The sequence below is a fragment of the Lepisosteus platostomus genome, chromosome 4 (genome assembly GCF_059453375.1).
Source record: "Lepisosteus platostomus isolate fLepPlt1 chromosome 4, fLepPlt1.hap1, whole genome shotgun sequence".
Classification (NCBI taxonomy): domain Eukaryota; kingdom Metazoa; phylum Chordata; class Actinopteri; order Semionotiformes; family Lepisosteidae; genus Lepisosteus; species Lepisosteus platostomus.
Window position 1 is genome coordinate 44,449,728 of NC_142614.1, and position 11,698 is coordinate 44,461,425.

The 11,698-nt window shown below is 40.6% G+C and overlaps 1 long non-coding RNA gene across 1 annotated transcript in view; it reads right to left on the reverse strand.

Moving 5' to 3' along the window:
- Positions 1 to 9,654: 9,654 nt before the first annotated feature.
- The window catches only part of LOC148673217 (uncharacterized), a 179,912-nt gene continuing 177,868 nt past the window's right edge, over positions 9,655 to 11,698 (reverse strand). Inside the window, exon 2 of the long non-coding RNA XR_015935966.1 lies at positions 9,655 to 10,097. This is a non-coding gene — a long non-coding RNA (uncharacterized LOC148673217). The remainder of the gene's footprint in view (positions 10,098 to 11,698) is intronic.

The window sequence follows — 11,698 nt, forward strand, 5'->3', positions numbered from 1 at the left end:
CTGACTCGCCTACCTCACTTGTCTTTTCACACACTGGAGGAGAGGCAGGCCCCTCACTGACAGCACCGCATGCTTGCAAGTGCCTGGCAGGCCACAGGGGTCGCTGTGTTGCGAGCCAATGCAGTTCCCATACTGCCCTTGGAGACACTGAAATTGAGTACTGCTGCTTGGAGAATCAGTTACACTCTGCTAAAGACCCAGTTCAAACCCACAGTACCACAATCCCACAGCTCAAAATGCCTTCAGGTGAACACCTTTACACCAGTTGATTCAGTTGGGAGAAATGTAAATCTTCTGTAAATGAAGTAATAGGTTTATACATAACAGAAGATTTATCCCAGATTGTATCCCACCAAGCTCTGCAATGATCCAGTAGCAAGGAAATTCAAGGTACTTGTGCAGCTTGTGCAGTGGTAAGTATGACAGCACAAGGAGAATTATAAGGATTTTGTTAAGGACAGACATTCTCTAGGTACATTAAAATAAAGTTTATTTTAGGATGCTCCATGTTTATTTCGTCTTTCCAGAAATATACACTGCCTCTAAAAATCTACAAAGCCTTTTGCTAAAGAACACATTTTGTTGCCTAACAGCCTGAAATCCAGACATTAATTCAGAATTTATTTTACCTTTATCTACACATTGTAAGAGAACCTCCAAGTGCAAAACAAATGTTCAAACATTCTGAAAGTAATTACAAATGAAAACCTAGAAACATAAGTTTGATAAATGTACAGCATACACTGCTGACTTACCTATTGGAAGCACCTTTTTTTCCACCTTCTATTCTAGTTTGAATATCCTATTGGTTGTTTGTTTGGCAAAGGTCTTTGAAAATAAGCTTTAGGGCTTCTCTTAACAGTATCAGCCAGTCCCAACAAAAAGGTAACGTATGACTGTGAATGAAACATATTATCAACAGGTGTTAGATATAAACTTCCCAAACTTTTGAGACTTCAGTATAAATGTAGAAATGCAGATCCCACAAAAAAAACAGATTAAAAAGTTTCCAAAATTCCCAGAAGCAAAGTGTAATTGCTAGCCATTGATAGAATATCCAGGGAAAAACTAAACTCATAACTGAATTCATATGAATTCTGAGAATATCACAAGAACAGCTCATTGGATAACCCAGGCACCTTCATGGACTTCCTAAAGACATACTTGTAACAAAATGTGTTCATTGGTTGATCATTATGAAAAACAAATTCATATCAGTCAGTAGCTGCTTTTTCTTAATTGCTAACAAATGGGAGAACATCCCAAGGTTTATACTCCACAGGATTAAAAATTGCTCTGATTTAGATTACAGGCTGTGGATACTGATTGTATAGAATGATATTTTCTTTCATAGTGATTTATAAAGACGGTAACAGACAAAAAGAAGAACAAAGAACATTTGCACAGTGCCCTTCTGCGTTCAGCTCCTCTGAATTATTTCCATTAGTATGTATGACACAGCACATGTCCTTTTTAATCTTTTTAATCAACACTTTTCACCCAGTTATCATTTGTCTACATTTTATGTAACCAGCTGAACTCATTTCATAATGCAAGATAAGGAGCCACGACATTGATCAAATACCGTTATGCTCTTTGCCCTTATTATCCTTATCTGTGTTGTCTCTGTATTCCAACTGTTTGAGATGCCAAAGCATAGGAATGTGTAGCAGACTAATTGTAAGGACTCATCTTGATTTTGACTTCTTATCTAATGATCATGTGTCTTCCTCTAATGTAAACAGTGAACATTTCCTTTAGAATATTTTAGGTGAATAACCATTGCCATGATAGGCGTTTCAAAACCACTGAACTTGAACTTGCACTTTATTGCCATATGTAACCGGTACTGGTACAATGGAATTCTTACTTACAGAAAGTCTCTCGATTGTAAAACAAGTGTATACACTGTATACTTTTTTGAATTTATATTCATCATTAATAACAGTAATTGGCTTTTTAATGTTTATAATACAGAAAGTGTAGTGAACAGACTTGTACGTGCATATAACGTATAGAAGTCATATTTAGTTTTTAGAGTTTAAGGATTACAAATCATTTGTCAAATCAAAATGGTATTTTACTTAGTGTGGTTTTGAAGAGATTAATAAATTCCTTATAAAAACAGCAAGGAAGGTTTAAAAATTCACAGAACTAAAAAATGTTAATTAATAGTCCCCTAAAGATGTCTGAACTGGCCTTATGCTATGTCAAAATCTCAGAAGTTGACTTTGATAATGCAAACATCAAGCCAGACCACAGGTGTGGAAAGGTTTGGAATCTCCCCAGTCATCTACTACTTGTAGATAATGCAACATTATAGTGCAAAGACAAATGGTTTTGTTCACAATGTAGTCTCCAAAAGTAAAACATGGATTCACCAATTTTACCAGAGAACATAGTGTCACTATTCTTCCCACTTACCAAAGGTATTTGAAGGTAGTGCTCTGAGCATTACCAATCTAAACAAAGATCTTGTGAGACTGGCACTGTTCAGTTCTATACATCCTTGTTTTTTCCCTAACATTATCATGCATCAAGAACTTACACATTGCTACCTACTGTAATACAGTCATCTACCATCTCATTTGAATACAACTTCCATCACTGTACCTAACATGTAGACAGCAGTCGAGACCCACTGCAAATTAACTTCTATATGAAAGATTCAAAATGTCAACATGTTTCAAATGCATTCAGTCACCCAGTGAATAAATAAAACTGCAGATATAAATGCATTATACATTTCTATACTTCAGGTTTAGGAAATGTAACAGACTTTTCAGTTTTTCTTGGCTTTATTAGGAGTAGACTCATTCCCTTTAACCAAAGAAAACAAACACCTCAAAAAAGCTAAATAAACATTTGTCATCTTCAGAGGTACAAACCACATACATGTTTCAATGTACACAAAATATGAAAACTGCTTAACTAGCAAAAACAAACTTAAAAAAACCACATTTAAAAAAATAGAAAAAAACTACCAACGCACTTTTATGAGGAAAACACGTGAGAATGTGGCCTTTCCCCAAACATGCAGATGCAATCAATTATCACCAAATTAAAGTAATCAGGTAATTAATCTCCCAATCCAGTCCTGTCAGTTTATACACAATACCCATTACCACTCACTCACACAAAAATACATGTGAATACACCCCTAATTAAAACACTTTAAAACTAATTAATTCTTCACAAACACAAAATGCCCTTTGGTGCACCCTATTAGCAAACAGGGAGATTGCTCTTCTGTGAGTTTCACAGTGAAAAATCAATAAACTGGTCAATCTGGTGAGAATTGCAGTACATTGACATTGCAGGAGTCTGACAAGGAAATCTACAGTAATTTTGTTCATTCAACCAAATCACAGAACAGCAATGCGTATCTGAAACTACTACACCATTTCTACATTACAAATTGCTCATATCTCTGCAATCGATCAGCCAGCATTCCAGACATGACCATTAAACATCAATTGTTGAATCAATTGAGAGAAGAATGCAACAGGGGACCTCATTTCCAGGATAATTAGATCCACGATTGCATCTTATTCAATTGTTAACTGTGGATCTAGCATTTAAGTAATTATTTTAAGAAAAAATCAAATTCTTTAGGAGTAAAAAGAGTTTTATTCCAAGGTAGGATGGGCTTTTCTTTTCATTTAGAGTTCAGAGTAAGAACTAAAGTGAAAAGTAGAGAATACATTTGAGCCAGAATGATATAAGGTTTTGATATATGAGAATAACATGAAATATGACATCTTCCAACAATATCAAATGATATTAGATTTCTATCTCAACATTAGACCAGTATCACATACTGTACACTGGCAGTACAAATTGCGGTCACAAATGATGGTCAGCAAATAGTTCAGGTTGTGAACTTTTTATCTCAGTAGAAACTAACCCACAAATCATTCATGCACTTCCATTGCAATTGCTGATCCTGTTTGCCAGAATAGTTATTTGTCCACCCATGGTTATTACACAACAATATGGCTATGTGTCATCTGTCTTGTTTTTTCTACTTTGAGCAGAAGATTTCAAATACTGGTTTGGTTTACATGAAAGAAGGAAAAGACGTAGAGCACTTTTTCTCATGGTGTTTTGGTAGCATTTGACAACAGATTAGGTTTCAATGGTAAAACTCAAACTCTTTAAACATTTCTTAAAATTTGTTTTTGGTATTATTAGGTTTATTTATATTATTTTTTAGAAATAATACCTATCAATAACACTAACCATTCAAATGCCTTACAACTGTTTATGGTAAGAAAGCTTTTAAAAATATTCTTTCGTAACAAATGATTTAATGAGTGAGCAATGTAAAGGTCAGATTTAGGTTTTACCCACTTGACAGAGTTTGGTCTTAGGAGTCTTAGGTCTTACTAGATGTTATGAGCCAAGGAACTGCTTGAGAGGAAGAGAAATTACAAACAAAGGTGAAGAACTTCAAAATAATGTCAATCATTTTTGGATGTGATTTAAGGAGTTAGTGAGAATATTTTAAAAAATGCTAGTTTCCTGCTTTAAGTTTTTTTTTCTTTCTGAGCCTGAATCAACTTTAAAAGGTTTCTTTTGAGAAAATTTTGCATTGTAAAAAAGAGACTTCTGTTTGTATTGTGAGCCTTTTGTGCCCCCAAAATAGAAGAGTTGTGTGCCTTTATTGTAAACTTCTTGTACTGAAAAAAACCACAAAGGCTATTCTCTGGATTGCCTTCACTTCCGCATGGGACCCGTTGTTACTCTGATAGTGAGTACAGCAAGTGTCTGATGTGTGGCAATTTGTTCCCTGCTCACATTGACCACACTAGCTGTTTAAAATGTCTTGAATGAGAAAATGTCCTGGCAGTGCAGGATAGTAGTTTCTCCAAAGTGGTGTACAATCCCTTCATCGCTAAAAACAGTGATGTGAAGGCGGAGAAAATTACTTCTATTGGAGAGGCTTCATGCTTTTCAGAATCCTTAATTCAACACAGAAGGCAAGGATGTCTCACAGGGAGCACATATACACTCCACATTTCCAGACAGACCCTGGTGTGCTTTGTATATATATTATTGAATATATATGTACTGTCTATATTCAAATTTGAATATATATTTGCGGGTGTTGCAGCGGATTCTGTTGTGGATGGTTGCTGTGGGCAGTTAAGGGAGCTGTAGGGAAGAGGGTTGCACAGATTAGGTGGTTGGTGACATGAGATGATGGGGGCAGTCAGGAAATCCAGTACCGGTGGAAAGGTACTCAAACTGCTTGGAAAATATGCTTCCCCCCCCCAATATTGACTTGAACAGATGGAGAAGACGTCTGGTCTTAGTATGGATGATGCTGCTCACATAAATGTTGGGGAGCTGCCCTTTCTGCCAATAATACCAGGGAAGCACATATTGATTCCAAGAAAAACACCAGTATATACAGTGGTGTGAAAAAGTGTTTGCCCCCTTCCTGATTTCTTATTTTTTTGCATGTTTGTCACACTGAAATGTTTCAGATCATCAAACAAATTGAAATATTAGACAAAGATAACACAAGTAAACACAAAATGCAGTTTTTAAATGAAGGTTTTTATTATTAAGAGAAAAACAAATCCAAACCTACATGGCCCTGTGTGAAAAAGTGATTGCCCCCTAAACCTAATAACTGGTTGGGCCACCCTTAGCAGCAACAACTGCAATCAAGCGTTTGCGATAACTGGCAATGAGTCTTTTACAGCACTGTGGAGGAATTTTGGCCCACTCATCTTTGCAGAGTTGTTGTAATTCAGCCACATTGGAGGGTTTTCGAGCCTTAACCACTTTTTTAAGGTCATGCCACAACATCTCAATCGGATTCAGGTCAGGACATTGACTAGGCCACTCCAAAGTCTTCATTTTGTTTTTCTTAAGCCATTCAGAGGTGGACTTGCTGGTGTGTTTTGGATCATTGTCCTGCTGCAGAACCCAAGTGCGCTTCAGCTTGAGGTCATGAACAGATGGCCGGAGATTCTCCTTCAGGATTTTTTGGTAGACAGCAGAATTCATGGTTCCATTTACCACAGCAAGTCTTCCAGGTCCTGAAGCAGCAAAACAGCTCCAGACCATCACACTACCACCACCATATTTGACTGTTGGTATGATGTTCCTTTTCTGAAATGCTGTGTTACTTTTACGCCAGATGTAATGGGACACACACCTTCCAAAAAGTTCAACTTTTGTCTTGTCAGTCCACAGAGTATTTTCCTAAAAGTCTTGGGGATCATCAAGATGTTTTCTGGCAAAACTGAGACGAGCCTTTATGTTCTTTTTGCTCAGCAGTGGTTTTCGTCTTGGAACTGTGTCATGCAGGCCATTTTTGCCCAGTCTCTTTCTTATGGTGGAGTCATGAACTGTCACGATTATAGTCCCCCCTCCTCCAGCCCTTTCACTTTAGACTTTATTCTGTGCACCTGATCCCTTTTTCCAGCCCACCTTAAAAGCCAGGCGCTGACGCTCATCCTGGCTCTGCATCTGGTTTCCGCACCGTGCGAGTCCGGGACCTGGAAGCGCCTGGTCCCGTTAAGGTTTTAATCTCTGTTCCCGTTCCCTGTCCGCCGGTTCTGACCCGGTTCATGGTTTTAATTCCTTGTTTGGATGGATCACCTGGCTATGGACTTATTTTTGTGTTTTTGGATTCCCTCTATGGATTACTTCTGGATTGTTTGCCTCGGCCACACCTTCCCCATGCACCAGCGCACTTTGGTCACGCCCCCCTGTTTTCAGCCCCGTATCCCTGCATGACCTTTTCCTAGTGTTTCCCCACTTCTTCAGATTGTGTCGTCCGCATAGGGTCCGGAAAGAACTGTTCGTTACATGAACACTGACCTTAACTGAGGCAAGTGAAGCCTGCAGTTCTTTGGATGTTGTTGTGGGTTTTTTTCTGACCTCTTGGATGAGTCGTCGCTGCGCTCTTGGGGTAATTTTGGTCGACTGGCCACTCCTGGGAAGGTTCACCACCGTTCCATGTATTCGCCATTTGTGGATAATGGCTCTCACTGTGGTTCGCTGGAGTCCCAAAGCTTTAGAAATGGCTTTATAAACTTTTCCAGACTGATAAATCTCAATTACTCTGTTTCTCATTTGTTCCTGAATTTCTTTGGATCGCAGCATGATGTCTAGCTTTTGAGGATCTTTTGGTCTACTTCACTTTGTCACGCAGGTCCTATTTAAGTGATTTCTTGATTGAGAACAGGTGTGGCAATAATCAGGCCTGGGTGTGGCTAGAGAAATTGAACTCAGCTTTCCAAAGATGTGATAAACCACAGTTGATTTATATTTACAGGGGGGGCAATCACTTTTTCACACAGGGCCATGTAGGTTTGGATTTGTTTTTTCTCTTAATAATAAAAACCTTCATTTAAAAACTGCATTTTGTGTTTACCTGTGTTATCTTTGTCTAATATTTCAATTTGTTTGATGATCTGAAACATTTCAGTGTGACAAACATGCAAAAAAATAAGAAATCAGGAAGGAGGCAAACACTTTTTCACACCACTGTACATTAAATCTGGAATATCAATCATAAGGGTGGGATGTGGTCACTTCCTCTGTTCTATCATGTCTCTTGTATACTCAAGAAGGTCACTCCAAAACAGCAAAATACAGCTTTCTAAGGGTGGCCGGAAAAGTGCAAAATAGTGTTTCCATAAGCGGGACACATCTAGGAACTCTTTGATCAGGCTTTGGTTTCGGCCCAAACCTCCTGATTCAAACAGGGGTGCTATCTGTCACCCGCATCTGGACACTTTAAGATTTCAGGTCTAGACACTGAGCAGGTGTAGTGTATAGGTAGTACTACCCATTTGCATCATGTTTTACAAGTCAGAACCATCTCTTACCTCATCTTCACAGTGTTCAAATGTGTGCAGTCTCTATTATTTTAGTTTGCCATTGTAGTGATGACAGGGAAGGTGTTAGCATACTCTACCTTGTCACTCAGTAGGTCATGCTGGAACCTTCCGTTAATCCTGCAGGCCTTGAATCAACACCCCCCCCCCCCTTCTTGTTGTTTCTGTTTGGATGTAACAGTAAGTAGTGTTCTTTGAGGACTCTTCCCACCTGACCTTTTCCTCGAACCCATTACAGCTCAATACAATCTTTTCATCAAGGACTGGTTTCTCCCCTGACCTGCGTAAGACTACCCCTTTTGCCATTTTCATTTTTAACATACTGTACATAGAAAATGTACAAAAAAGACATAGACAAGCACAATTACAGTACATAGCAAGACATTTTTTATTTGTTGTATTTGTTCTAGGTATGGGAGACCTTTAATGAAAACTGTGCTGTGTCATGAACCGCATTCCTACCAGCACCTCTCACTGCCAACACCCGCGCACTAATGAATCAATTGTCATTCCTCAGACTCTTTCCTATTGCAGCTAGCAGCCATATCACCCTGCAACTCACAACTGGTAACCCACTGAAGCTAAGCAGGTGTGAGCCTGGTCAATACCTGGATGGGAGACCTCCTGGGAAAAACTAAGGTTGCTGCTGGAAGAGGTGTTAGTGGGGCCAGCAGGGGGCGCTCACCCTGTGGTCCATGTGGGTCCTAATGCCCCAGTATAGTGATGGGGACGCTATACTGTAAACAGGCGCCATCCTTCAGAAAATCGAGTTCCTGACTCTCTGTGGTCATTAAAAATCCCAGAGCGTTTCTTGAAAAAGAGTAGGGGTGTAACCCCGGTGTCCTGGCCAAATTTCCCATTGGCCCTTACCAATCATGGCCTCCTAATAATCCCCATCTATGAATTGGCTTCATTACTCTGCTCTTCTCCCCACTGATAGCTGAGGTGTGGTGAGCGTTCTGGCGCACTATGGCTGCCGTCGCATCATCCAGGTGGATGCTGCACATTGGTGGTGGTGGAGGGGAGTCCCCGTTACCTGTAAAGCGCTTTGAGTGGAGTGTCCAGAAAAGCGCTATATAAGTGTATGCAATTATTATTATTATTATTATTATTTATACCCTCTCACTCCACTCAGTCCCCGCTCACTATTGAGAATTACCCTTGGCTTTCTCTGGCGTGTGTTAACTACTCTCGACCTGATTTCTTGCTACCCAACCTTGTTTCCTCCTTCTTCGACTTCGTCTCACTCGTTTGGGATTTGGATACTACCTGACCTGACTCTTGTGATACCCGACCTAGCTTTTCTACCTTGACTAGACGCTTGCCTTTTGTCTTTGGGATCTGGACACCAATACTAGCTACTACCTACAGTCTCAGCACCACATAGGGTCCAACCAGGTGCTCCTTTCGCTATCCTTGACATGCTGCTGTTTTAAGTAGTGTTAGCAGAGCTATAGGTATTTCCAAACCATTGCCCCAGTACACTGACTAGGGACACTATGCTTTGGGAGGTGCTTTACTTCAAGTGAGATGCTAAACCAAGGTCCTCACTACTTCATCATTTAAATGCCATGGTCCTGTCCACAGTTTTAACCATGTTCATCCCAGTGATCCTGGTTGAAATCCTTCCTAAATTTATCCCTTTAGTCAATGGGTGAAGCAATTTCTCCCTTCTCTATCAGATCTGTTGTGTAGTGGGGCTGCTGGCAAATAAATGGCTGCCGTGCTGCATTTTTATGGTGGATAACTTGGGCTTCTTCCTTGGCCTGTGAAACATTTGGGGCACTTTGGGTTAAAAATCAAATCAAATCAAAGTTTATTTATCAAATGCACAATACAGCATGCAGCAGTAGTTGCTGGAAATGGAATGTCTTTTCTGCGAGCTCACAAAAATTACAAGAATCACAAAAATCACAAAATTAAGGTTACATAATAATAATGTCATAGAAATTTAATAAAACTCAATATGAATAGAGCTGCTATGTGTCCATGGTGTACAAAATATATACAAGTAGTGCAAATATGCTGAATACAGTGAAAACTGTGTGTCCATGTAGCCATTACAGGTGGTGTGCTAAAGGAGCTGCAGGTTGGCTATTTAGCAGTCTTATTGCCTGGAGGTAGAAGCTGTTCCGTAATCTGTTGGACTTGGACCGAATGCTTCGGTATCGTTTACCGGACGGTAGGAGGGAAAACAGTTTGTGACTGGAATGACTGGGGTCCTTTAGAATGGACCTGGCCGAGTAGATATACTGGATGTTTGGTAGCTCACAATTGTAATGAGCTGCGCTGACTTCACCACCCTCTGCAGTACTTTGCAATCCCGGGCGGAGCAGTTCCCATACCAGGCAGTGATGCAACCAGTCAGGATGCTCTCAATAGTGCACCTATAGAAGTTGGCCTGGATATGTGATGGCATGCCAAACGTCTTTAGCCTACGGAGAAAGAATAGGCGCTGCCGTGCTGTTTTGACTACAGTGTTGGTGTGGTGGGATGTTAACTCCCAGGAACTCCCAGGAACTTCAAACTGCTGACTCTCTCCACTGCAGTCCCATTGATATAGATAGGTGTGTGATGTCCCCCCTGGTGTTTCCTATAGCCCACAATCTTCTTCTTAGTCTTACTGATGTTCAGAGAGAGGTTGTTCTGCTGGCACCATGCTGCCAGGGTTTCAACCTCCTTCCTGTACGCAGACTCTTCACCATCTGTGATCAGGCCGATGACTGTTGTATCGTCCGCAAGCTTGATGATGGAGTTTGAGTTATGCCTGGTGACACAATCATGGGTAAATAAGGAGTAGAGGACAGGGCTAAGCACATAGCCTTGTGGGGCTTCAGTGTTTAGAGTCAGGGTAGAGGATATGTTGGTGCCCACCCTCACCACCTGCGGACGTTCCGTCAAGAAGTCCAGGATCCAATTACAGAGGGAGGTGTTCAGTCCCAGGTCCTGGAGCTTGATGACAAGCTTGAGGGCACTATTATATTGAATGCTGAGCTGTAATCAACAAACAGCATTCTCACATATGTTCCTTTCTTATCCAGGTGTGAGAGGGCAGTATGGAGGGCAGTGGCAATAGCATCTTCTGTTGACCTGTTCTGGCGATATAAAAATTGCAGTGGGTCTAGGGTGTCAGGCAGTGAGGAGGTGATGTATGCTTTGACCAACCACTCGAAGCACTTCAGAATAACTGATGTGAGTGCAACAGGGTGGTAGTCATTCAGGCTGCTGACTCTGGGTTTCTTAGGAACAGGGACAATGGTGGTTTTCTTAAAGCAGGAAGGAACTATAGACTGAGCTAGAGAGAGATTGAATATGTCCGAGAAGACATCTGCCAGCTGGTCTGCACATGCCTTCAGAACACGGCCAGGGATAGCATCAGGGCCAGGAGCCTTTGCGTGGATTGGTCTTTTTACACACATCCGCTCATCTACACACATCCGCTCTGGATATGATCAGTGGGTTTTCATCTTGAATTTCTGGAATCCTCCTGACTGGAACTGCGTTACTGACCTCAAACTGAGCATAGAATGAATTTAGCTCATCAGGAAGAGAGGCGGACTGTTGTGCGATATAGCTGGGTTGCATTTTGTAGTCTGTAATGGTGCGTATACAACTCCACATGGTCCATGTGTTGCAGTCGTGATAATATGAATCTAATTCTACTCTGTAGTTCTACTCTATTTTGATAGCTTTTTCTGAGGTTGTATCTGGATTTTTTGTATGTATCCATATCGCCAGAATTGAAAGCAGCTGTCCTAGCTTTAAGTTTGGTGCTTATCTCACCATTAACCCACGGTTTCTGATTTGGTATGTGCAAACAGTAATCCTTGGAACCA